Source organism: Schistocerca piceifrons, chromosome 4, assembly GCF_021461385.2.
Source record: "Schistocerca piceifrons isolate TAMUIC-IGC-003096 chromosome 4, iqSchPice1.1, whole genome shotgun sequence".
NCBI classification, from domain to species: Eukaryota; Metazoa; Arthropoda; class Insecta; order Orthoptera; family Acrididae; genus Schistocerca; species Schistocerca piceifrons.
Window position 1 is genome coordinate 225,369,406 of NC_060141.1, and position 25,123 is coordinate 225,394,528.

A 25,123-nucleotide genomic window follows, 5' to 3' on the forward strand; every position below is an offset into this window, starting at 1 on the left:
CTGGACAGCGGTCGCACTCTTAATAGAAGAGGCGACGCTCCAGGTATGGCGGACTGTCAGACAAGCAAAAAGATGACTTTGTAACACCATAGATCTAATACTGTACTGATTTATTTTGCTTTTGTTTCATTTAATGTTACATTTTTGAGCTTCTGTAAATGTGTTTGCTTGAATCGATAACATAAAATTGTATACACCTTTCTTTGTACAAACTTTGATGTCATGATTGGATTGTATGCTGTGTAGTGTATCTGTCGTTTAAATGCTTTGACCCATTTGGAGGGAACAAAACTTACTATATATAATTGTAATTTCTGTGTGAATAATTTTTTGTAGAAATGTCAGTATGTGCAAATGTTCTGTTTTATGTAAAATGTTTGTTTGCTGTTATGTAAACTGCTGATCCTCACTTAGGGTTCTTAGTTAGTTTGTATGTAAATGGTGTAGTGGTTCCCCTCGGGAACGGAACTGCGTAGCGCGCGCAAATTGTGGTTGGCCTAGGTGGAAAAGGTGGAACTGATAGTCAGTCGGGGACGAGCTACGAGTCGGGGACGAGCTACGACCCGGGGACGAGCTACCAAACTGTGCACTGTCATGTAAATGTTGCATACCGTGCTGGTTCCGAGAGAGGCTTTTCCTGCCGCTTTCCAATGCCTCGGATGGATGGATAAATAGCTGGACCTATTCTGGAATTTGTATCTGTCGTCGCCACCAAGAAATGACAGAGTCCAGCAATTCTGTCTGCGAATCCACCTACCAACAAGCAGTTGCCACCACGTCGCGCAATCACTGTAACATAATACTATAATGATGTACAGCGAAGGATCAGCTTAATGGATGTGCTAATGTGCTCAAATATAAGGTAATTTATATCTGAATTTATGTACCTACCTTGATTTTACTCCTTATCATAACACCTCTCAGGTTCCTCTCCGTTTGAACTAAAGTAATTACCGAGTGTCCCTACTGAAAGAACATTTATGATCAATGTTATGCTAATTAATGCCTCTTGAACTTAGTAAAAAGGAAGTTAAAGTTAATGTGGCAAGAGAGTGAGTTAAAGTAAATGTTGTTTGCTGAAAATAATTTTCCTGTTAAAACTGCTTATTAAAGTGCTGTTGCCAACAGCAAAATTAAAAGTTTTAAGACTGAGGCTTCTAAAGTTTTGCTTAGCAAATGATCACCTTAATATCTGTAGTAAATTCAAAAAGGTGAGTCAGTTTCTTGCAATTTCGTCAACATTGCGTTTCGCTGTAGTAAAAGTGGAAAACTGCAGTTGTGAAACGTTATATACTCATGTTTGTTAAGTGTATGTCTCTCTTGTGTATAGGAAGTGCATATTAATAATATAACAGGATCCGCCAGTTTGTCTATTGTATTAATGCTGGGTAACAAGTAATGGGAAGACCACTAACTATAAAAAAACCATAATTTAGTCAGAGTTCATTGCACTCGCGTGTGGCCAAGTATAGGTGGTGTTTATCCAGTAGAGTTACTAATAACTATTTTCTTGAACGAGAATGTTAACCATTCTCTTGCCTAGTTAGGCTGGCGACCGTTTTCTTTATCAGTTTAACAGTGCAGATAGGCAAAATTTTGTTCGTACTGTTCAAATATTTACGTAATTCTGACTTTCACTTCCGATAAGCCACCTCCGTTAGGTAAAATACGGTCAACATAATAAAATTCCTCTCAGAGGGTAACACTATCTGCTGCGTTATACCATGATTACTCTAACAAAATAATTCTGTTTTGCAAACTGCCTCCAGCTTCGAGGTTATGGTATAGCAGTAGCAGACAGGAGTGTTATAACTTCTTACAGCACTTACAAGCTCGACAATGAATTACAGTCAAATAATAAAGTACGTAAATACAAATACATCTGCGATATCAGAAAAATGAGGTGCAGTCAGTGACACAACAATATTTTCAATATCTTTAGAACCGCAAAAGTTAATATATTAAAGAGTCAAATATTTTCACATTGAACCTTTGAATTAACTACTTTGAAAAACATCATATGATTTCAACAAGCGATATCTCAGATGAGAGCATCGCACTACCATGCCTTAATGCCACTCACCTGTATCTATTTGATATATTGATTTGTGACGTCTTTTATATCTTTTCCACAATAACACAACAAATGAGTGCAGGATGACCTCATATCTTGTGATAATCGTGTAGTTATTTAAGGAATATTTTACTATTTTTGGCATATATCTATTTAACTGCTGGTTACAGTTACTAATATAAAATCAGGTGATTTAAGTAGTAAATTCCTTGTGTTGAAAGAGTGGCAAAAGACGATAATGTCAAGCACAAGTAAGTAATCATTTAAACAATATTTAAGGACGATTTTTTGTCATTTAATGTGCTCTTGTCACAAGAATTGTTGCTTATTTATTTATGAACAAACTATTATTTATATTTAGTTTGAATAATCTGAGTTTGACCAAATATTTATAAAATTTCTTTTACTTAAACTGTATTGTTGCAGTATATTAGTTCAGTGTGGCAAGTGGTAAAATTGAGTCAAATCGTGTCTGTAGAACTTAAGAACGATGTATTTTTGGTAAGAATGGTCTTCAGCCAGTGGAAAAAGAGGCAGTGGGTAAACACCACTAGAGTAATGTGTAGACAAATACTATTCTAGTGATGATCTCAAGGCAGCGAGTCTGGGTTTTTTTTTTTTTTTTTTTTTTTTTTTACGTTTGTGCTTAAAGGAGGCAGACCAACATGTGCTAACGAGTGGTATTGGATCGTTTAGGTGACAGATTCTGAGCGATGAACGGCCATTACAACCTGTGCAGCTTTCTAGTCTTTAGGTAATGATCTTTCGTCGAGCAAACGGTTGTTTATGACTGTCAAGAATGGAGATATTGCATCGGAATACTCTGAAAGGAACCTAACTCGTATATATTCTGGTCTGGAAGGCTTGCTTTTATGAAGTGTTTTAAGTTGCTTCACTGCTCTGAGAATATCTACCTCTGATGGTTCTCAGACCGACCGTGGCGTTGGGTGTGCCTTCGTCGTTGGTGCCCATGTCTTTCGATATCGGCGTCCGGCACAATGTCCAGTATTTACAGCCGAGCTCTTCGCTTGTATCAGGCCACGGAGTACGTTCGGCGACAAAGACTAGTAAATTGTGCTCAGACTCACTCAGCGTCCTTCAAAGTCTACGTGCTCTGTACGCTGCCCATCCATTAGTGCGACGGGTCCAGGAAAACGGTCACTCACTCTTGGTGGAGCTACTGTTGATGTTTGTAAGGGTTCAGGAAACGAGGCTGCTGGCTCTGCTGCCAAGGCTGCAGTCCTCCTACCTCAGCCCACTAGTTCCTATATTCCCTCCGATGATCTCTGTGTTACCGTTTGTCAGCAGGAGGTGTCCCTTTGGCATCGCCCATGGTCTTCTCTTCATGGGAATAATCTCAGGCTTATTAAGCCTCTCCCAGCTGCTTGGACGACCTCCTCTCGGCCCTCCCGGCGGGAGGAGGTCATTTTAACTCGGCTGCGTATTGGGCACCGCCTTTTTAGCCATCGTCATTTGATAAGTGGCGCTATCCCACCACTTTGTACACATTGCGCCCGAGTTTTAACGGTCCACCCCGTTCTGACGGAATGCTCATTTTTTAACCTTTTACGTTCCCGCTTGGGTTTCCCGTCTGAGTTATCGGCCGTTTTAGTAAATGACGAGCGGGATGTCGACCGCGTTTTACTTTTTATCTGTGTAAGCAATACGGTAAAGGCTATTTCATTTTTTGTTTTGGTCCTCCGTTTACGTATGGTGTCTTTTTTAGCCCTTTCTCCAAGTCCCACTTTTTGTCTTCTCTTATGTCAATTGGGACTGACGTATAGACGTTTTTTAACTCCAATCAGTCTTCGTGTTCTATAGTTTTGACTTGGGCGTGTATGACCCAAGTTGTTTTTGCGCCCTAAAACAGAACAAAAGAAAACAAAAACTTCTAAGCTACTCATGTTGACAGCTGTTCTTGATTCGAATTTTGGAATATTTACTTCGTCTTCTTTGGTGAAGGAGTTTCAGAAGGCTGTGCTTAATAGCTCTGTTTCATCAACACTGTCATCGATAGTACCTCCGTTGCTATTGCGCAGAGAAGGCATTGATTGTGTCTTGCTGCTAACATACTGTACACACCTTGAAATCTCTTTAGATTTTCTGCCAGGTTTCACGACAAAGTTTCGTTATACCACACCTCGCATTGAAGTCCGCGCTAAATTTCGAGCTTCTATAAAATATCACCAATCTTGGGGATTTTGCGTTCGTTTAAATGTAGCATGCCAATGTTGCCACCTGCTGTCTGTGCGCGATTACTGCACGCTGATGTCGAACATAGGTGGTGGTCATATTAATTTACTGGACTGTGCCGTTTACGAAGAGCCATCTTTGTCAATGGTTCTCAAACATTTTTCCTCTAAGCGTGCCCTTCCAGGGGAAACATTAGCTATCGCAGCTCATTTCATTAACAAAAATAGTGATTTAAAATTTTTTATCTAGTTCTTTGTTTTACTAAATTCAGTTTAGGAGTATTTTACGCAAAATAGCTATACTAATAATTATAACGGAAGTATGGAACAAATTGTTTATCATGTTTCCATTTATTAAAAAACTATAAAAAATACGTAAAATTTTTCAAACAAATTTTACAGGAGCATTAAAAATTTAAATTACAAAACTGAATGTGATGGAAAAGTTTGCTTTTGAGAAGAAAGTCTCTCAAGAAGTGGTGTAACACCAGGAACAGCTACTCGAACTTCTTTGCTTACATTTCGCTTTGAACGGTATTTCGACTTCATTGCTGCCAAAGGTGAAAAGCCGGTCTCGTACAAGCATGTTCTTGCAAATGAGATCAGGATCTTCATCGCATTTCGGCTCAACGTTTGGAAATCCTTGCTGATATGTGGCCAAGACTCCATGAAAGGTACTCAAATGGTTCAAATGGCTCTGAGCACTATGCGACCTAACTTCTGAGGTCATCAGTCGCCTAGAACGTAGAACTAATTAAACCTAACTAACCTATGGACATCAAACACATCCATGCCCGAGGCAGTATTCGAACCTGCGACCGTGGCGGTCGCTCGGTTCCAGACTGTAGCGCCTAGAACCGCACGGACACTCCGGAAAGGTACTTCAGTAAATTTACTCTTCAGTGAAGTATCAAGATAAATAAGTAGTTCTTGCTCTTTTATATTTAGACGGGATGGTGCAGGAGCATTTTTAAAGTTATCAAAATCGTCGCTGAAATGCTTTTCGCAGTAAACTTTTAGAGTTGAAGGTGAAGGTTCGCTTTCATTTCTTTCATTCCAAGATAGTACCTTGAAGTGAAGTGTTAATAATAATTAAGTTTCTCAAAAATGTTAGTGAGGTAATCCATTTTCAGTACAAAATCTCAGTTGCTGCAACCTTCTTCCAGAGAAGGAATTTTCTCCTTTAATAAACAGAAAACCTCAGTCCACAGAGAAAACATTCTTTTTAGAACTTTACCAACTTCAGCAATCGAACATTACTAAAAAAGAGGACTTGAGAGTGACCAACATCCATCTCCTCACATAGCTCTTCAAAAACCTTCAATTTATAGATGTGGCCTTAATAACATCTACTGTTTCTATAACCGTTTGCAGCACTTCGTGAATGCGTGGGCTATGTTCTGTAGCGGCCAGAGCCTCAGGGCCTCCCGACCTACTATACAGTGAGTCCATAACGCATAAGGAGCTACAGTTTTGAGTTTCGCTTGCAATCCACCACTAATTCCATACGGTGAGCGAGTTCCATCTGTGCATTCTCCAGTGCACTTGTTCCTTGATATTCGACTTCAATTAACAAGGATATTGATCAAGCAAAAACGGATTTGAGAAGTAGCTGTTTCCAATGTCGGCTCACAGAAAAGCAATTCCTCTTGAATGTCAAACTCATCAGCGAAACGAACATAAGCAGTCAAATGAGCGTATGGAGGAACATCAATAGATTCGTCCACTTGAAGCGGATAACAGTTGTTAAAGCGTTTAGCGGTAAGTGTTCCAACAAATCTTCAACTGTTGAGTAGCTGAGTCACCAAACATAGTTGGTACTACAGCAGTCGTTGCTGGTAAAACCACAGTTTCTGCAAACGTGTGTGGCTTATTGAATTTAGCAGTCCTATGCGAAATCTGGTAAGAGACTAAAAGGGCTCTAGATGTCACATTAGTCGTTTTAGCATAGTCCTTCTGGGTAGACAATAGAACATTTAGTTTTCTGAGAAAAAGTTCTTTTGATTTTCCGGTTAATTCGGGATGTTTGGTTCCAATATGTCTCTTTAACTTGTTAGGCTTCATATTATGAGCAGCTGAAATGGTTCAATAAATTACACACTACGGACGTTCTTCAACACTGATTGCAGTTTTCGTGAAGTCTAGCAATAAGTAAATCTCATCATACCTTCTCGTTTTCGCCCAAGGAGTATCTCTCTCCCTTCCACCAGTTGGTGGACCATTGGTGTCTTGAAGTTTGTCACAAACCAGGAACCACTTCGTTCTGCAGTGAAGTTTACCTCACCAAGTCTGAAAGACAGAAAGGAGGCGTTGAGGTACATGAGCCAAGGCTTTTACTGCGCGCTATGGTTAAGGACGCAGCCACGGTGCAGCGGACATCGTGTGATTCCACCGACCGCCGACGTCGCCCAATCGTTTCAAACAATGGTAAAAAACATGATCCCGATTTGATTGTAGTCAATTGCGTCTGCCGTAAAACCGACGTCGGGCGAAATTCACTCTAGATGGACGGCATCTTCTTTGATCGAAGAAAAATACAAACAGATTTGCACATCAAAAATTGCGGAAATAGAAATTGCTATTGATGTGCGGTTTTGATAGAATGGATTCCTAGTCAGGGGCTCGTATTTCAGCCAATGAATAGATTGTAACTTAGAAAGTGCATTTTTGTGCAAACATGCATATTTTTAAATGTAAAAGTGCCTGTTGACGTTAACAAACTAAAAGTAGGGTAAATTAGAATGCTGGCAACGTTGCAGAACTGTAGTGAGAGTCCTTTACTAGATATCGTAGTTTGGAAAGTTCCCACGTCAACACTTGCACTGTATCTGTCGTAGTAAAGAACAACACAAATGCATACACTAGTTAGGTGGATTCTGACCAGTGAAGAGACAGCTGACCATCATGGGCTGTGCTCAAAACGACCACCGGTAACGCTATGGAATGAAAGTTGCGTTTCAGTGGAGATGTCCGAGCAGGTTGCAGGAATATGTCACTGTATATCATCAGGTGTAGTTGGCATGTCATGCGTCCTCGTAGACAGTGTCAGTACGCTTTCCCTACAGGAAAAAGTCTAGAGGCGTCAAAACTGGGAAAAGGGTCGGCCAAGGTAGAGGCCACTGCGTCCAATCCAACGATTTGGAAACACTTCGTGAAGATATGCTGTAATACTTCTTGGACTATGGGCTGGACAGCCATCGTGTTGATACCACAGGTTCCTCCTACTCACCCCCTGAACGTCTTTAAGTATCCGTGGAAGATGGTCTGTCAGCAAGTGCGATAGTAGCATGCGTTCAGTGTTGCGTCTATCTAAAACAGGCCTATGAGCTGTTGGTCCACTGTCTCACAAGATACTTTTACACTCCGTGGCCACTGATGTTCCATCTGACGGAGCCAACTGGGATTGTCAACAAACCAATAGTGGATGTTTCGGCGGTTTACCTTGTCTTGGTTGGTAAATGTGGCATCACGACTAGATAACACAGATGATACGTCTGGAGTATCGTGTCTTAATGCCCATATACAGAAGTTAACACTATTGTCATAATTGTTTCCATGCATTTCTTGATGGAAGGAGATGTGATAGGGATGGAGCCTATGTCGATCGAGAGCGGGTAGGACACTTGCTTGACTCATGCCACTTTCCTCACGCGAATCCAACAGCAACGAGAGCCTTAATATCTCCGTCTTTTGTCTTCACTTGTTTCCTTGTGTTACGTTGTCTAGGTGTTACACGTAACTCTTAGATGAAAATGATAAGTAACTGACGAGGTTGTCGACGTCTATTGGGATATCTTGCCACATACACCATACAAGAACGAACTTCATTCTTCTTACCCTCTCCGTACACCACGAGGATGTCTGCTTTTTCTGCATTGGAAATTGTTATCATCCAGTCATGACCTACTGCTTGGTTTGTCACATACCAGCTAACGAGCAACTCGAAAACCACTCAACTAACACACGCCGGCCGGAGTGGACGAGCGGTTCTAGGCGCTACAGTCTGGAACCGCGCGACCGCTACGGTCGCAGGTTGGAATCCTGCCTCGCGCATGGATGTGTGCGTTGTCCTTAGGTTAGTTAGGTTTAAGTAGCTCTAAGTTCTAGGGGACTGATGACCTCAGTTGTTAAGTCCCATAGTGCTCAGAGCCATTTGAACCATTTTTGAACGAACACACAAGCACGTAAGCAAACATAACATGGTACTTATCATCTACACAGGTTTAATGGCGCAAAGAAGCGACGGCGTGGAAACTTTTCAAGCTACGATATCTCGTACACAAATCGCTCCAGATTCCAGTAACAAACACCATCGACATTCTAATTTTACTTTTAGTCTCTTAATGTCAGTAGGTATTGTTCCATTTAAAAAAGTATGTTTGCACAAAAATACACTTTCTAAATATTATTACAATCTTACAATGTAGGCTTTCGCGGCCGATGTTGGCTTCAGCTGAAACTTCTGGGCTGAGAGGCCGTGGTCGACTTATAAAATTTCCACCTAAAGTTCGGTGGAAATTTTATATATCGACCACGGCCTCTTAGCCCTGACGTTTCAACAGATTATTACAATCTGTTTACTGGCTAGCGGTACCACCCCTTACTGCCAATCCATTCTATGAAAACTGTACATCAATAGCACGTTCCATTTCTGCAGTTTTTGGTGCAAATGTTAGGTGATTCACCCTGAATACCGCACCTACTTTGTACGCCATTCCCTTCGTTCCGCCGCCCCCCACCCACCTTTCCCCTGTGGATCACGCCATGGCATTTGAGAACCACTGGTCTAGATTATCTTGTGAACCTTTATTTTGCTGTGATTACAATAACTTCAACTGTTAGATGGATACCACATAACTACTGAATCGTACTTTTTTGTGATCTCAGAAATACCTATCCTGCACGGACCTTCTCAGGGAACTGAAGATACTGACTAATGCCTCCTAACATGTTTATCACTTAATGAAATGTTCAGTAATAATTATCTCTTTCTCGAAAATACAGCTCAGTTTACGCAACGAAAATCTAGAACATGAATCATATATACAACGATCTTGAGTCATTTAAAGACGGTGGACAAAAAATGGAAACGCCTGAAATGCAACACATTACTAAGCCTAATACGGTTTAGGAAAACCTTTAGCATTCAAAACTATCCCCAGTCGTTTTGCAATGCATTCGTACCTGTTCTGTGTGGTTTTCAAGGGTACGTTGAAAGGCGTCTAGTGGGGTACACATTTGTGTCGCACCCGATTATGATAATAACACTAATGTAACGATGTATGTCTCTGATAGGCTTTAAAAGTGGATCGCTGACTGTGCACGACCGCAGAGCCAAAGATACTGCTTCTGGTCTGGGATTGTAGTGTTGGAGTAAGAGAGCACGTGGCTCACAGTCCTGGGTAGCTGCCTGTGAGCGAAAGACGATTGAGTACGCAGTTGTTGTGGAGTGTTCTGTGAGACCACTAAGTGCTAGGTTATAGTGTAGGAATTAGAGTACACGTATTATTGGAAATAGAAACTTGGAAGCAGAACTCTTCTCGCATGCAAGGTAAAGACGCAAAATATTTATGATCATCGTTTTGTCAGTGCATTAGTGTGGATGAGTTGGCTGATGATTTACAATTGTTGCGCATCCCCAGAACGTACGTAAAAGTATATGACATAAAGAGTAGTTCGCTATTTCCATTTTGTAATGTTTTTAAAATTGTTAACACAGGTATATGCAACTAGATGATTTGTATTTATGCTTTTATAGTGAGGTTAGATAATTCTTGCTGTATAAATCTCATTACTGTAACTCAATTACTAAAAAGTATATAATTTTTCTGAGTAATTTAATTTCAATTGTCAGATGTTTTGAAAAGCCAAATTTAACATCGAAACAATTTTACTATCGAAAAAGTCAGTGTTAGTTATTAATCCAAATCAGTACCGCCTCCCTGTCCAGCTCATTCTTTTTTCAAAGATAATGAATATTTCTTAAATGTTTTCATTTATCAGCTGAAAGAACGCCACGTACACTACAAAGTATTTCGGCCAGCATTACACACCGCTGAGCCTCTAGCTAGCATTTTTTTTTTTTAGTGAGAGACCAGAATATAATGCGTTCCTCTTTTGCTGCTTTAGAGGTAAGACAGTCGGCCACACGATTCACCACCAACTCCTCAAAGTCTGGTATTCGGACATGTCTTTGGTAGGAACGCTAGCCGGGTCTCTGTGGCGTGAAAGTCACCTCTTTCGTAAGCTGGTATCCATAGAGATAAACTTCTTCTAGCTAAGGGACTCCTGTTGAAAAAACGTTCGTGCTGCCTTACAGGCAGTACATCCTACCGCGCCGTACGTTAAATGCATGTCCGCCAACGCTCGTGAAGAATAACGGTCCATCTTTGACCACACGTCACGCACTGTACACGCTAACACACCTCACCATGGAACTTCACAAGCTATCTGACGCAATGGACAACTGACACCAGGGATAGTGTTGTGCATGTGGCAGAAGTAAATGCGCCGTCTGTATGGTGGTCCGGGGTGAAAGTTGTTTATTAGCCGATACCGTCTCCAGTGTACAGCAGAAAAGTGGGATCTTTGCAGTGTTTCAGTAGAACAACATGCGTCGTTTGCAATACATGGACTGGGTGTTTGTGTTGTCTTCATCATTTCACCGTCATTCTCATCATTCGCGACTATGGATACATTAGACTGCGAAAAAATTGGGACTTTGTGTGGGCGCTGATGACCGCGCAGTTGAGCGCTCCCACAAAGCAAACATCTTTGAAACTTCCTGGACATTTCTTGCCACATTGGCACGGAATGTGGTAAGCCTTCCGTAAACTGAGGTCATCTTTGACTATCGCCAATAATGCCCGTGTTTTGCTAGAGACGCAAAAGACTGCTCTTACTTCGTGTTTCGAAATATGCACTAAGGCAATCTCATCAACTGAGACTGTGCCTCTAATCTCAGCATGGCCTGGGATGCAGCACTGAGTCTAATCAGGAAGACACTCAGGGGAAACGAGCGAGTTGGCTCCTACGCCCACTCTACGCGTGCTGTAGCCGGGGGACTTGGCCGGACATCGCTGACCACAGACGCCAGCGGAGTCGCCTCTTCGGCCAGCAACACGCGCCGTCGGGCGCGTTCACATACCGAGCGGTCCTCGAGTAGGAATATAAACAGGCAGTGTACTCGTAGCAGGTCACTTCGTAAGTTCACCTGGCGTTGGCAACACGTCTCATCGCCAAGATACTGTGCCCCTGTTTTCCACATACTCCAGCGATTCAGTTCCAGCATTAGGAATGTGAGTTAAATCCCGCTGGAGTGATACAGGTAAACGTCTTGTAAGAGTGCGTATTTATTTTCCGAATTTATTTGCAAAATCTGAATTCAAATACCCATGTTGTGAGTTCAAATCTCCAAATTAAGAATTCAACTCTTCCAACAAATTTTTATAATTTGGAATCTAAATATCGAAATTCACTTTCAAAGTGAGAGTTTAAGTCCCTTATTTTGCTCAAAATGAGATATCAGTGATTTTGATTTACTGGCATGTGCACTCCCAACGTATGGTTTATTGGCTCGCCAACTCCTTGTTCCAAATTTCAGTGATTTATTCATCTAGACTGACATGGGTGACACAAGAACTCACAATACACAAATATGCTGTAGCATCTGTACTTAACTTAGCTAGACGATCTCGAGGTCACTTGCAGCGTGTGCCGACACAAATCTTCGAACTCGCACGTTAATATGGTCGTGGTGTGGTGTCTGTGCCCAGCTACGTCCCGCTGCTTCTATGCGACTGTACGCCTGCGACCGACACTGTAGACCGGAAATGACGTGAAATCTCAGATTCCTGTCTACAGCGAAGCGCTGTCCCGTACTGGCGAAATGATGACTGCAGCAATGCAAATTTTGAGACAGCCGATACGTGCAGGTAGCACTGTGGTGTGTAAAGCACCAATAGGTAACTACCATCTCTTGGTTTATTTCTGAAGCCGTTCTAGCGCTGCGAACTGCTATCAACGGATCTGCTTACCAAATTTCAAGGAATGTTGGTCCAAAACACCAATTTCCTTGATACCGTCCTGTTTTGGTAATCGTGTCTTAGAAGAGGACCATAAATGCAATGTAAAATTGATTTTGGTCTACCAGTTGTAGTCCAGAGATCGATCGCTAATTGCTGCGCTACAATTCTTATTTTATTTTAAATTCCAAATTTTTAAGTTCTTTGCGGATTTTATAACTGCAGTATACGAAAATGAATGGTTTAACCAAATGAGTTAGGCTACACTAGGAGTTACTTCAGATTTCATAAGTTCTTTCACTAAAATATATATATCTGGTGTAGTGCCACAAGTTACCTCAGCAAGTCGGTGAGACAGGCAAATTCACAGTGTCAAACTGAGCGTCCCTCACATGTCGTAAACAAAAAATGAAACTGTTAATGCAACAATGTGTATCAACACGCTTCCTATAAAAGCTTTAAAGTTCCTCTGTGGTCTCACTCACGGAATAATTGTAAAACGTTGTATGAACTGGCCTCTTGAAATAATCGAAGCCTCAACAGTTGCACTACACAGCCACTTAAATCACCTCACACAAACGTTACAAACTCGCGTTCTGAAACCGGAACCCCACACTCGGTTTACTCTAAAATCCGTGTTACTCTGGGCATCGATACCCAAAATCAGTTTAACACGAGTGTCCCCCACTACTTCTTTCAGTTTGTTTCCTATTCGCTGCCGCTATAGTCCCTTTTTCACGATGACACTCCGTCCTACTGACTTTACGTTACACTTTAATATAATGTTTTAGCCAACTGGCCAACGTTAATTAAAAGGGCTTAATAACAAATTTCGCTCAAATGGAGATCAAAATTATGTAAACCACTACACGTTTAAAACGGACAGCCTGTCATAAAACATTACGATGAATATTTTGTTGTTAAACTAAGATATAAATAATCTACACTTCTTATATTCATTAAAGATGTGGATGTTTAGAAATAAGATGACCAAGCTTTTCATGTTGTGGTGCTTGTATTAAATTTTTGTAAGACTAGATTTGGTGGAATTTCCACCTTAGTCGCTCGTGGTGAGAGTTCCATCCGTACATCAGTGAAGGCACGTCAGTGCCTGCTGGTTAAGCCCTTGTAGCGGCCCCAGCTTGGCTGCTTATGTTTCTGCTCGAGCCGCTGAGTACTTTGACCAATCTATACAGCATAGCAAATGACATTCGGTAAAATAGCGGTCCCTTGCAGCTTTCAGAACTGGAAATATCTCACACCTATTTACACACAGAAACGACCATACCTAAGAAATTTCTATACCAACTTGCCACAAAAGTTTTATATACTCAGCTGCAAGCCTGTGACTTAAATTCGTTATCTCGAATGCTCTATATTCAGCGTTTCTCATCGCAATACTTTAACACATTGCAACTAACAAAAGACGACTCAAGCTAGACAGGAACGTTTTCGTAATATATGTGTCTAAAATATGACACCAGTCCTCCTAATCATCTTTTAGAGTGTATAGCACTGAGTGGGATGTAACCTTCACACACTGTTCTTTTCATCGCTTCCTTATTAATTGGTGTCCCCAAAATCTTCATCTGTTCCTTAGATACCGGTGTCGTGAATAGCTTTCCTCAAATATCTACTTGCTACCTTCTTTCCACAACTGCAGTAAAAGTTCCAATGTGACCAGCAGTTTGTGTGTACCTATGTGGCTTCCTCTACATATCAACCCTGTCACACTAGAAGAACTTAGTTTGTAGCTTACGATTGATCCACAACCACCCTGCACTCAGGAGGAAACTAAAGCGATATGTGTTATGATTAGCATTGCTTGCCTTTCGCAACATCCCAGCAACATTCATGCTATCAGCGAACCAGTACTTTTGTCGCATTGTCAACATGTCGATGATCTCTTCGTTCCTATTTCTGCCTTTCTCTCGATATCTTCCCTGGTGCGAGTATTTCTCGCTTTTCCCTAGAAAGTAATTTTTTTCGCCAGATTTGATTCCTTTACACTGCTACCATCTACTTCCGTCAATACCAGTGCACTTCTATACAACAGGAATTTCATGATATTTGAAAACTACTTAACAAAATGTTAATAAGATTGACATTAATGTAATACCTATACTTATTTCTGTAACTACATTTATTACCTTAATTTTCACCACAGAAACTACTTTTTAAGTTTACTCCAAGTTCTTCCACTTTCTCAGAAGTAAGCTTTGATTCAAGTAAGTTTACAATAATTATACAAGTTCTTCTGGTTGTTGTACCTCGTCGATGTACGAAATACTTTAATTAAGAACAGTAAAACCAACGTTTCGATCCTAGTACAGAGGCCTTGCTGAGGACAAGACTGGTTTTGGTGGAAAGAGGTTCATCTATTGCAGACGATCGGTGTCAATACGTCATATTTGTGAAACTTTATTGATCCTAGAATGTAACAGCCTAATCACGACTGAAAGGAGGGAGTAGGAAATAAGTTACTGCTGGGCTAGCTGGCTTGTCAGTGGTTGGCGACAGTTTAGATCTCTCTGCTTGGTTTCCGTGGGCACATTTTCTTCCTGGCTTGTGCGGACGTACACTAATAGTTCCTCTATCGCTGTTTGTCTAGGCTGTTGCGTCCGTGCCCAGTAAGGCTTCTGCCCCGCTACCCCTCTCAGGCCTTTGGACAGGGATAGCCGACAGCCAGGTCGCCAGAAGTTTGTAGCCGTCCTCCCTGTTGATAATTTCAGTCGCCTCTCCAATTTTACGTTCGTGCGTCCACGACACTTTCCCCAGGGCACGGTGTTCCAGGGAGAAGTCACGGTGTTTTCCCGCTATCGCCGATTTATTACGCTGTGCTGATCGCACAAAGCGTTCATGGTCTGCTACTCGTGCGCTAACTGGTCTCTCCGCGTCCCTTATGTAGGCAGCATCTCACTCACAACGTGGTGCATTTACTCCTGTAGTATTTAGCTTGTTGACCGCATCGTTAGTGAAACCTACCTACCATGCTCCGGATCCTGTGGCTGCGAAGAAAAATCAATTTAAAACCTCGTCGGTGGAGCTCGTTGCCTAGTTGATCGCTGGGGCACCTCACATATAGTAAGTGCACATGCGGAAGGTTGCACTCCTTCTCTTGTTTATGTGGATTGGCCTTGGTTCCAATTCTTATAGTGTTGTTGTCACAATCATACGCGGTAAAAGTGTGGTGGAGCTTCTCAATTCTTCTTTAACGTTGTTAGAGTCACTTATCCTGTAGGCACTGGCAATCATCTCGAGAAGAAATGAATATTTCTGATCCGGGTGATGCTGACCTTACATGTGCGGGTATTGATTTGCATGGGTTGACTTGCGGTAAAATTTATGATCTTTTCAATGCACCATCCGCAGTTCTACATACCTCACACATCCAAAAATGGTACTGCACCGTTATTTTCAGTTTCGTGAGTGAACTTTATCATCTTATGCAGGATGTTTAAATGCTGTAGGAAGCTTCCAAACTCCATCTCCACGAGTGGCCAGATAACAAATGTGTCATCTACTTAGATCTCTACAAATATTACGTTTTGTCACCGATCGTTTGCAGTAAAGAGAGACATCTTTCCTCCACCAAAACCAGCTTTCCCTAAGGAAGTACCTTGTAACACGGCAGAACCGTTGGTTTTACTGTTGATTGTTACAGTATTTCATGCAATGACGAGCTACAACACTCAGAAGGACTTTGCAATAGTTTAGGCAAGCTATGAGCTATTCCAGGAGACTATCTGCTATTTCAATGTAGTACTGCACCTTGAGGCTCTAGGCGGAGCACTCTTCATGTCTTCTTTTTTTCTGATGTCAAGCTACCAAGGATCACAGCGATTACACGAGTTTTAACTTTGCAAATTCGAATGACCTAAATGCTCAGCCGTTTGTACTTAAATTTCTCCTGATGCGCATTGTCAACAATCTTCCTATCACAGGGAACTGAGTGAGAGCTGTATAGGATGATCGAATAGTCACGAACATTGGCTAACTTTTTATTTACTTTTTTTCCATTGATATTTCCCAGATTTGAGGACCAAGTATGAGAGATTGTTTACATTTATGTGTGGAACTGAACCTCAGGTATCTGTCCATCACAACATAGATTATTCACAGCTGTAATCTATTTTGGCCCTACATATATTAGCAGTTGGCTGATGTTGTGATGAACTAATTTGCAGGAAACAAATAGTACATCCAGACGTTAGTTAGTAAATTAACTACAGAAAAGCGTGTTGGTGTTCATTACATTATTATCATTTCCTTTTCTCTCTTATGCAGGGCCGGTTTAAAGCCAAAGTTACACAAACGGACGCTTGGGATGCTTCACTGTGAGATGTGGCGGAGGTGTTCCGGTGCCGTGTATGGCGTGTATCATAATTAGTAGCGATAACTAAAAAGCTATAGCAAAATCAAAAGCCTTTAGAGTTAACATGGCTCCACAAACGAAGTTTTTTATAGATAATTAAGAATGTAGGGCAAGGACCCTACAAGAATTCATATTTCTTTGTTGTACGGTAGTTTAGTATGAAGTTATGTTTAGGATCAAGGAGCAAAGTTTTGGGTAGAGTTACCGCAAACCTAAAAAGTGCTGCTGATCTAGTTGAAAGTGTTGGCAGTTTCTTCAAGAAAGATGAGGTCAGATTAATTCTTCATACTGTGGCAACGAAAGCAAAAAGTATTTTCATACTGGGTACTTTGAATTCGTAAAAAAAAAAAAAAAAAAAAAAAAAAATCGTCCCATTGGAATGAAGAAACAGTTTAAAGGTGACTAACGATGAACCTTTCGACAAAGGCTAAGAACAACGCTCTTTTAAGATCCATTTTTTCTACCGTATTGTCGATACAGCTATCTGTTCAATAAAAGACAGATTTTAACTCATGTACTCTTTGTAGTAAGAGCTTCAGCTACCTATCCGATATTCGTGCGTTCTTACTTTTGGAAGTTCTCCTCAAAGCTTATATTTCAAAAAGCAATTTCATTGTACTTTATTGTCAGTGTTCCCAACACTTTTGTAAGTTTCGAGTGCTCCTCACTTTACCTCTGGTAGTGAAAGGAGTCATTCAAAACTTATGTTGATAAAGGCATACCTTGTGCGGACTGTACACTTTGGCAATTGAAAGCGATGCCATCAAGGTCGTACATTAAAATTCTATTTTGAAAGATTTTGTGAGTTAAAAGCTAAAGAAATTCACAATGACGTTTTTACCCAAACTGAAAACAGCCACACTAAACAACGAAAGGAACAGTATATAGTTTTACTGATTGCATATATATCTTTCGTATCGCAAACAAATCTGATTTTTCTTTTTCAATTACAATGTAAAAATATACGATGGAGCTGGTGGGTGGGAGGGAATATGGGGAAAAGCGTCGAGTGATATGTTACTTCAGTGGAAAAATGTTCTACAACCGGCCCTGCTCGTATTCTGACGAATATATTTGGAGAATATGGCATCAGCAAGTATAACTTTATTTAATAATGTTGCTATTAATTTAGAATGTATTTGAGCTAATGATTCGGTATGAAAATCATTTTCTTCTTCTTTTTCGCAATACTGCATTTATGAAGAGATGTATTGTCCTTAGTCGCATCTGTCAGAGAACAGTTGAATTACTTTTACTCATTTTACACCCAGATGCAGCTGCTACACAGCAACGATCCTTCACTATGACACTGAAAATACTAGCACACCATCTAAGTACAAAATTCAATATAAATATCATAATTATTAAATATCAGGTTACAATTGGAGGCGACAACCTCCATTCTCTGTAATAATGCTGAGAACTGTAGTTTTGAAGAGGCTTACTTTTATCTATCCGTCGGTTTTAGTCGTCTTGTAAGTGATTCTAAAAGGTACGTGTATATTGCTAAACGTCAGGACTATATAAAGATGAGCTTTCTCTTCCAAAGGTCATTATTTATATTTTTTATTCTGATAAATATAGCCACAGTGATTAGTGATTTGAAGCATCTCAAGCAATTGTGAACAGTTAAGACTTTTTTGTCATGTGGACAGTAAAATGCAACTCTTATCATAATAATGATTTGAATCAGTAGTGTCATTTAAACATGACAAGTAAAGCGAAGTTTTCTCAATTTGTCTTAAATGGGTAACATTTTTAATCTAATAATTAACAGAGCGATCAGTCACCATTAAGGTCTTTCCAGGATTTTCATGTGAAAAAATAAGCAAAGCCGAAGTTTCAAAGGAAAAGCTCTAAACTGAAGTATGAAAGAGTTTCTTTTTTTCTTTAACTAAAATGCTAACCATAATTACCTGAAAGTGTTTATCTTTTACTATTTGATTATTTCTTGAACAGTATTTACGACCTATTCAGCTGTTTACTAGACTTCTTTCAAAATAATGTATGTAACGAGTAGATTTTCATAGTACGGAGTTCTTGTCAGAATTAAAAGTTCTGTTCCTATCACTGATCTTCGAATTATTCTGAACATCCATGGAGTACTTTCATATGGCAGTTGAAACGTCTAGTGGTGTGTTTATGTAGCTGATTTCTCGTTTCCCACGAGATTTCACCACCATGTGGTACCGTTGCTTTCCAAAGAAAGGGAATTTTGAAGTACTAAGGCGATAGTTTTAAGTTACTTTTCTTTAAAAATAATAGTACAGGATTTGCTTCATGACATTTAATGTTGCCTGGACTGCATGTGAATTGCACAGGGCTAGGAAATAAAATCCTGGACTTTGCAGTACCATTGTCATGCCAAAAGGGAACTAGTTTTGAATTGAAGTAACACTTGCAGCAAAGCAAGACTAGCTCTTCGCAGCGACTGTAAAAATAATTAAAACTGAAATGTATAAAAAACACTCCGACTCCTTCTGACACGTTTGAAACAATAGCATGGCAGGCGTAAGTGTGTGTGGTGACAACTTACAAGTTCCACGGTGTCAAGTTTGTTAGCCGCAAACCATTCGCTCAGTATGTGTTTGTATAAAATATTATCGGACTTCTGACCGCATCATTAATGGTAAAACCTCAACTTTCGGTGATTAAATCCATCGTCTTCGTCAGGAGCAACTGACTGTAGAAACTGATGCTGTTGTGGCCATAAATGGTCCATAGACGGCTTCTGATTGGTCGGTGCAGCGACAGCATATATATTTTCTGATCAATCAGAAGCCGTTTTTGGACCATGTAAGGCCACTACAGCATGTGTTTTGACAGTCAGTTGCTCCTGACGAAGACGATGGAGGTAATCGTCGAAGGCTCGAGGTTTTATGACGAACTGACGCGGCAAGTAGTCCGAGAATGTTTAATAAAGCAGTGCCGTCAGAAAAGGTTTCGTTCTCGGTATGTGTTTATTGGTCGTATTAGATGAATATGTTTGGCTTGTACGTATTGTTGACAGTTTATCGATATTATCACGCATGGAATATACACTCTGTAACGATGTTTGTATAAATGTAGGACACGCCTGAGAAACTAACCATGTAGGTTATAATAAATTCGTGAATAAATAAGTAACGCATATTTTGTCCTAAACATATTATTTAACAACCACATAAAATCCCCAGCCCCCGTCGCACCCTGCTCGATATGCTGCCCTGTGTCGAATGGGTAGAGCGTCATACTTGGTGCCGCACGCCCTCAGTCCATCTGGCATTGGACATGTGGGATCTAACCCCAAGCTATGACGCTCAGGACGGTGATTATTAACTGCAGGTCCCCGTTTCACATCATCTTCTCTGCAAAATAATGGCAACTGAATTTTCTTCCATCAGCAGTATTAGAACGTACTACCGTATATCTGGTCTAACACGAACGCAGTAGCGTCCGTTACGAGCTCAGACTTCAGACGCGAGTGACAACTGTAAACAGCACTAGGGACATGCACTGCTAGATAATCGATAGAATAATTCACTTTTCATTGAGAATGGTTTAAGTTTACGATAGTCATGTTGCAAACCACACCGACAGCTGCTAAGTGAATAGCTCTATTGCACCGTCAATTTCCATCTACAAGGTCGCGAAGAACATTGATTCGCTTTGCACTTTCGTTCATACGTGACTTTCAAAGTTATAAATTTAGAATCAGATTTCGTGGTGCGTATTTTAACATAACTTCCACAAAATATGGGGCAGCTGCGGAACACAGTCTATTCAATATGTTTCAGTTAATGTTTATTTCGTAACGTACGGCGGGATGTTTCAGTCACGAACGACACGTTCTTTTCCGAGCATTTTTGTTAAAAGTCACTGCACTCAGTCAAGTCAACTTCAGTGCATGCAAACCGATTCAGAAAGTGACGCATCACGCATGGGACGAGCTACCCCTGCCACTGTAGCTGTACGTAATTGCGGGTATGGTAGCTCATGGCCAAGGTGGTAATGTATAGGGTGGTTGTAATTAACTTGCGCTACTTCAGAGGCCCCGTGAAAAACGACTGATCGTAGCATAACGAAACTTTATGGAACCATTTGTAAGGGCACATGGAAGAAAAATAACGAATAAACCGTAGAAAGAAACACATTTTAATTTCCACATAAGATGGTAACATTCGTTAATTGCGTATCACGTTTACGTTCCAGGTTACAAAAGTTGCATGGATCATATGTTGGCGAGGCACACATTCCAACGTGAGCCGTTCGCGCTGCATGTCCTTGGTCCTCTGGGTTAGAGTTTCGCAAAGAAAAATGGACCAGTAGCGGTGCCTAACGGCAAGTCGTGACACTAACACCACTGAAAACGCAAATCCTGCTGCGCACAGTCTGAACATCATTCATATAAAGTTGCGTACCTACACTGTAAAAAGTTCTCCATGTACTCTGGCTCAAGTAGCCAAAGTTTTGCTATAACTTCACTGTGCATTCAAGCGCTGATAGTAACTTATGCAGTAGCCTCATCCTCCGAACGGCTAACCACATGAAAAAAGCTAAAAAGTTAACAATTTAAAAACCCAAATTTAATTCCTACAATTTATAAACGGTGACCGTATTGTGAAATCGGCCACAAAGGAGGTATTACTAATATGTACGAATTTCGTTTCAGAGCTACAATGATATCAACTTTAGATTCAGGTATCGGACGTATGAGGGAACATGGTCGTATTGAGGCCTCCATGAGCAATTAAACTATTAGTTAAATCGTTATACTTTACATTTTTCGCTTTGTATTACACTTACAAATAAATTCGGGAGAAGAAATGTCTGTACTTTGGTGATGTAATAATACCAGATCCACGTATTTTGTAATTGTCTGCAACTGAATGTTCAACCCCCTTCAAGACAAAGTGGTAACAGGTAAAGGAATCACGAGACAGAGGCTGCACGGTTTGGGACAACAAACCATATAATGCTGCATTTTGAGCCGGTAGTGTCCACAGGTACGTGAAATAATATAGGCTGCACTATATTTTATACGTAGGTCGGTGGAGAGTAAGTAAATCAGCGTCGTTCATGAACAGTGCATTAAGGAATAATAGATGCAAAGTGTAATTGTGCAAGATGCTAGGAGCCTTAGATATGACTAGTAAGCATCGTCATCCTCCCTGATGCACTGATTAACAGTATGAAGGCAAAGGGATCGTCCATATTTCTCGGCTGCGAATAGTGGTGCAATCCTCCAATACTAGCTATTGGAAGGCCGTTGCGTGGGAGAGAACTGTAAACCAACGACGGATTCGCTCGTTTTGTGAGCTCAGGAAAATCCGAGGCCCCTTCATCGAGCCCTGGACTAACCCAAATGATTGTGTGCAGAATTTAATTGCTCACTTAAAATGTCTGCAAAAATACTTCAGCAACACAAAAATGCAATGTTTATGGTAAGTACCGCAATTTCGTTTTCACACACACACAGACACACACACACACACACACACACACACACACACACACATACACACACATCTGTGAAAACTGAAGTCTATAACGTGATCGTATACTGTTAAGTCTAAGCCAAAATGGTATTTCCATATGTAAACTATTATCAGACATATGTAGATGAACATACTAAACAGGCGTCACAAGTCAGTTTCCCACTTAAAATATCTGTCAAATAAACTGTTACTGCTTTTTATTATATTCATTATAAGGAACTCCAAGTTCCGTACAAAAACGTATATTGTGAGGGAGGCTGTAACATTTATTGAGCCGAACTATGGTGTCAAGGCCCTCTAAAATGTTTCATACTGTATTTTCACGATCAGCTTCTAAACAATATCAAAATCTAATCACAGTGCTCCAAAGTACATTAAACACACAACAAAGCCAAAGACAAATGAAATGACCAAACACCACTTTAAATGGGGAAGAAAGGATTTTATGAGATTTTTATTGCGTTGTAACACTTAAACTGTATATTTTCATAATACATTCTTATAACTTCATAATGTTCTCCATATGAAATGAAACTTGACGAAACACAGTGGTGGAACAAGATTCCACACAAAGATACGAGACTTCGATATCTCTTTACCCTGCAGGGGTCTGTTCATGAACATAAATTCGATCATAATACACAAGTATAATTACACATTTCTGATTGCTTGCAAAAATTCGCTCTTTGCACCAGCTTAAAAATTTCCTCAAAATATGTAAGATTTCGAGCACAAAACACACATGGCATTATGACCTCTAAAAGACTGAGAACGATACACATCAGTATCATAATGGCACCACTAATAAAAGTTACCAGTTACGATACGCTGCTGGTAATTAAAGTTCAGTTATTATATCATCTTTGTAAGCAGAATGAAACCTTAGATTAAATATTTCCACATCTAAATTGTTTATATTGCATATCAAAAATACACAGATCACTCACTATGGTTACTGAAATTAATTATGGACCAGGCAGTGGGTTTCATTCGATTTTTGTAACACACATTTAAGAAATCAAAATATATAAAACTTACTTCTGTAATATCACAAACCATAGATGGGCACTACAACTGATCCGACATACAGCTTCAAGTGCACTTACGAATGAGAATAGTTTGACACTTCTACCAAAGTAAACAATGCTATTTCCACATTTTAATTCGATCTAAATTCCTATTAATTTGGATGAAATCGATATCAAAGTCAGCCGAATATTATAGCAACACCATGCTGGAGTATCAACTTTATATTACACTACAAATGTTTCTCATCTTCTCTTATGACGCAGTGGAGACTACCTGACACTTCAATGGAAAAGAATTCTAAACGGTAGTAATAAACATTCTTACAGGTAAGTAACGAGGCAAGGTATGCTTCCAGCCACCCACACTCGAAGTCAATCAATCATTTTAGCAACCCCACACTGAGGTATTAACTTTATCTTACAGTACAGACGTTTACTATCTTCTACTATTGTACACCGCAGACCAAGTGATAACTCGCACTATACAAGAACATCTTATAGCTAAATTGTGTCGAAATGCCTCATGTTACAGGAACGTTGTAATAAAATGTCCGATATCTCGCTAAGTAACAGCAAAATTATAGCAAGTTATCCCATACATTGACTTGTTAGAGGAAAACTGCAACAAATTGCCTCATGTATCGACATATTACAGCAAAACTGACAAAATTTAGCCCATACATTTATAAATTTACAAAATGCATATGTATCCCACATACAATGTTTAATGCTGTTTGTAACCTTTGCTATTTCTTTTTCCTATTGGAATTCAAGTAGGGAATTCAAATAAAGGGAAGAAAAACAAGTTTTGCTGAAAAAACGCGTTATTGATTTGTGCTTGTCATCATCATATTTGTCCTGCATTAGAACAGTGTCAACATTGTTATAAACTGATGTGGCGTGGTAAATTTAATATATTTGACAGCTGTCCTTTCTGTCACCAGCCCATCGCCCTGGGACGGAATATGCGCACCCCAAATGTCTGCATGTAATGTTATCCATGCAAAGATGAGAAAGAGCGTCGTAAATCTTCGTGAATCGTGTAACTGATGTGGGACGTGGGTACCAGCCTTGTATTCGCTTAGTGGGACGTGGGGAACCATCCAAAATCACATCCAGATTACCCACCATACCGCAATCATCGTTAATCTGCCGCGTGAATTCAACAAGTGGCCGGCAGTCTCCTGGTCCCAGGAGAAGTGCTTTAATAATCACGGCTACCTGGACAAGTTTTTGATTTAAAATTATACTTAACTAAAAGCAAAACATTATTTCTTTTGTGTATTTCTTGTACGTTGTCTCCATTTTTACACAATACACCACTTGTAGTAGTAGTCGTAGTAGAAGTAGTAGTAAATTATCAATTTCACGATGCCGTTTGTAAGCCATCAGTATCAAGACAATGGTCCATACTCCATACTTCGTGTTTTGTCAGTAGCACTGAATCTTGATGGAGTCATTGGCTCCGAATTTCCATTTGCCATGTCTCAAAGCCTTTGGAAAAAATTTATTCCACTTCTTGTCAGTTATCCCATCTTTTAATGGAGTACTCAGCTTCAGTTCTGCAACTAGCTAGTGGACAAAGTCCATTAGCTCTTAGATGACTTCCACTAATAGGAATCCATTTCTTTGACTCTTGAAGATCCACTTTAGTAACCAAGCCTTACATTTTTTCCCAATGTACAGCAATGGCCGATCTGTCTTTGAGTTGAATATTTTCCCGAAATTTTATACAATTTGTTTTGAGCATTTTGTATAATGTACTAGCGCTTGCTACGGGCATCCCATTTTTATGGCTTCCAAAGCACGGATCGTCTGATGTTCTTCATACTTGAGAATCTTTTTCTGAAAGAAAATAGTATACTAAGCAGGCCAAGCAGTGGTAGATGACAAAAGCAAATAGCGTTCATAAGTGACAATGACTGTCAGCTACTGGATCTTAGAAACGTAATG